General features: G+C 42.4%; 1 non-coding gene across 1 annotated transcript; it reads right to left on the reverse strand.

The window, feature by feature from the left end:
• Positions 1 to 3,326: 3,326 nt before the first annotated feature.
• Positions 3,327 to 3,401, reverse strand: Trnat-ugu (transfer RNA threonine (anticodon UGU)). Its single transcript has one exon. It is a non-coding gene; the product is annotated as a tRNA-Thr (tRNA).
• Positions 3,402 to 3,924: the final 523 nt, after the last annotated feature.

Below are 3,924 nucleotides of genomic sequence, written 5' to 3' on the forward strand. Positions count from 1 at the left end.
GGCAACATATTTATAATTATAGACTGTGCAGAGTAAGAAGAGCAATTGAAAATGGGTTTTCCATTAAAAGCTCAGTTTTCAGAGTTTTGAGAAAACAAATGCTGCTGAATCTTCAAAAGGCTATAGTGATGATACTAGCTTATGTGTACATACATAATTTTCATCAAAAAAGAAAATCCAAACTTACTTACACCCAGGAACATATGGCAGAGAAGAGACTGATTGAAACTTACTATCTGGGCCATGGACAGGCAGTCTTACTGTAGTGGAGCCACTGCCCAGAACTGGTGAAAGTAAATCATTGGTAAATGATAACAGAAAACAATATGCTGAATTGTTCTGCAGTATGCAGGGCTCAATACCATGGCAGTATGGAAAATAATTTCTTTATGTCATGCAATTATTGTAAATTTGTAAAATGTTGGCAAATATAGAATTTATAAAATAATGCAACAGATGTATTTACTGCTGGAAGAGTGGTCTGTAATTGTCTGCAAGGAACTTCAGGCTACCAAATGCATACCAAGTGGAGTGCTACACACTATTAGTACTGCTGCCAGTTTTTTTCTTCTTTTTATCTTAGTTATTTCCCTACTGAACTGGCTCTTTATGTTGCATCACTTATTCCTGCACTCTTCTCTAGGGCAATTAAATTACTTCACTATGTCATCCCATTTCTCATTTCTGTTTTGGGAATCGTTTATAAACATTGGACGTCACATCCCAAATGCATGTTTTTAAACATAACATATCAATAAAATGAGAAGTATTTTGCTTCATACAGCAATTCATTACTGCCAAAAACCAATTGAAAATAGCTATGATAAAAGATGGATAAAAGATACACACAACACACTACAAGTTCCACTTACTGCACCAACACACATCCAAAAAAATTACACAAAACACAACAAATACAACAGGCTCAACAGAATACTCAATAGCAAATAGGAATTTGTGAACTAACATAGTGGCATGACAGCAAGAAAGACTGGAACTGTGCTTGTGCAACTTCTGTGAGTTGTCGAGTAAATCATGAAAAAGCTGTAAACAAAATGTAAATGTGGCTTGTATGCAAGCGAAGTTCTGCAATACAAGCTGAGTGACCTTTTGTATGAGATGATGTTTCACAACATGTCAAATTGACATGGCATTCATGCAAGTTGTGGTACATGTATCCCAATGTTGCATAACTTGAAAATTTTTGAAACTGTTATGTTCAAGAACTGTTACAGTTTTGATGAAAGGGAAATATATGAAGTAAGAAGTTTAAAACAGAATTCATTCAACAATATTACTAGTGTGGTACCTCTGGCCTGAAGTGCCATGTCTTTGGACCCAATGACCTTTGACTTACTTTTGTCTCTGTCTTCAACGCGCACTACGTTTGTTCAGTCATCTTGTATTCACTTTGTTCTGTGCTTAAATCTGCCGGCCAGAGTGGCCGAGCAGTTAAAGGCACTACAGTCTGGAACTGCACGACCGCTACGGTTGCAGGTTCGAATCCTGCCTCGGGCATGGATGTGTGTGATGTCCTTAGGTTAGTTAGGTTTAAGTAGTTCTAAGTTCTAGGGGACTTATGACCACAGCAGTTGAGTTCCATAGAGCTCCGAGCCATTTGAACCATTTTTTTGTGGTTAAATAAATGTTCCTTCAACAGCTGAAGTGTGTCATTACCAATCTATGACACGTAATATCGTCAGTGGTGACCCTGACATGATATTAACATGCAACCTTCTGATGGTGACCCTGACATCATCGTCATGTGTTCAGGAATTCTTTTGTGTTTCTTTTCATCATTAACAGACTTTGTCTGCCAGCCCAGACTGTCACCAGAACAATGGTTCTGCCAGTGCCTTTCAGTGCAAGCATAGCAGACTTAATCGACTTTACTTCCGATCATGAATATACCAGTGTACCTAATGTGTATCTGGTTAAAAGGGAACAAATAATTATGCTCATCCATGCCACCAGCCACCTTAACCTTAACCATCTCAACATGGCCACCATTGAGTGCAACTGCACAGCAATGGCTGCTTCATGGACAGTGAATGCCACTTAGTGACAATGTGAACGATAATCGAGTGAAGGACATTGTGTTTCACCCCTCAGCTCCCCTTTGGTTTGGTTTGATGTCTGACAAAGTTTGAGAACCGTAATTTGAACAATCAAATGCAAAGTGCATGGGGTCACACATTCTTACATGGCTGACATCACAACACAAAATCCCCACCACACGCCATCTCAGCAATGCCAGTCGCCTTGACCACGCTGGTTCTGCACCCATCACTCTATGGTCACACTGCAATTGCTTTCCACCTGCTTTTGTAATGGCTCTGGCTGTTCCGCCCATGCCAGTTACTGGATCAGCTGGCTCTGGCTGCACCAAGACTACCTTCTACCCGTTGTTGCAAGGAGACCAGCTGATACACCCACGTTGAATTTACCTTCAGACTTGTATTTGAGACACATCATGCTGCCAGTTGCACTGGCTCACTCCACATCGTGTGGTGCTTGCGGCCACCCTCCCACACAGACCTCAGGCGACACATCATCCAGTGCGCAACTGCACTTCCAGTGTCAGGGGCTTCCTGCCCCACTCACACAGATCTTCGCCTCCCAGTGCTGCATCAACATGTGTTACCCGGCAGGTTTCCTAAGCTGCCTGTGTTGCAAAAGGACAACCGTAAAACTTGGTTCACATTGGTGGATCATCTACCGGATATCCACAGGATTTCATATGATGACACATGTTTCATCTGCCAGGTGAGCCACCTCCATGCTCATTCAGACTTCATCAGTGATCTGCTCCCCTCACCACTCACCTCGCACGCTGATGCTGCTGACGTGACCACTGTGGATATTACATGTCATAGATTATTAATAACACACTTTAGCTGTCGAATGAACATTTATTTAAGCACAGAATGAGGTGAATGAAACATGGCTGTACAAACATAGCGTGTGCTGAAGACAGACAGAAAAGTAAGTCAATGATTCTTAACGCCAGAGTCACCACACTAGCTTATCAAGACTCATTATTTTGAAAGTGCTCAAAGCTTCATTATTGACGTAATTGTTTGATGAATGTATTACAATGAATCACTGACATTGGTGAAAATATGTTGTCCTGAAACCTGCTAAATACATGTCCTTCACAGAGAACATATCACAGTTTAACTATATATGACGGTAGTATCTGTTCCCGAAAGAACACATACCGTGGATGACCATGCAGCATTGCTAGAAATGAAATGATAATTAAATAGACACCCTAGCAGCAAACAGGCATTGATATACTTCACTGGGGACATGTTGAAAATGTGTGCCCCGACCGGGACTCGAACCCGGGATCTCCTGCTTACATGGCAGACGCTCTATCCATCTGAGCCACCGAGGGCACAGAGGATAGTGCGTCTGCAGGGACTTATCCCTTGCATGCTCCCCGTGAGATCCACATTCCCAACATGTCCACACCACTACATTCGTAGTGCGCCTAATAGATGTTTGCCCATCATACTCATTACTCGTGGCAGATTAATCTATCAAGTCCCGTACGAGTTCAGGCATAGCGTGTGCATTCCCACAAGAAGGTCAATGGCCGGGAAGCCATATTTTAACTATATATGACAGTAGTATCTGTTCCCAAAAGAACACATACCGTGGACGACCATGCAGCATTGCTAGAAATGAAATAATAATTAAATAGACACCCTAGCTGCAAACAGGCGTTGATATACTTCACTGGGGACATGTTGAAAATGTGTATCCCAACCGGGACTCGAACCCAGGATGTCCTGCTTACATGGCTGACGCTCTATCCATCTGAGCCACCGAGGGCACAGAGGCTAGTGCGTCTGCAGGGACTTATCCCTTGCACGCACCCCGTGAGATCCACATTCCCAACATGTCCACACCACTACA

The sequence above is a fragment of the Schistocerca serialis genome, chromosome 7 (assembly GCF_023864345.2).
Source record: "Schistocerca serialis cubense isolate TAMUIC-IGC-003099 chromosome 7, iqSchSeri2.2, whole genome shotgun sequence".
Taxonomy (NCBI): Eukaryota; Metazoa; Arthropoda; class Insecta; order Orthoptera; family Acrididae; genus Schistocerca; species Schistocerca serialis.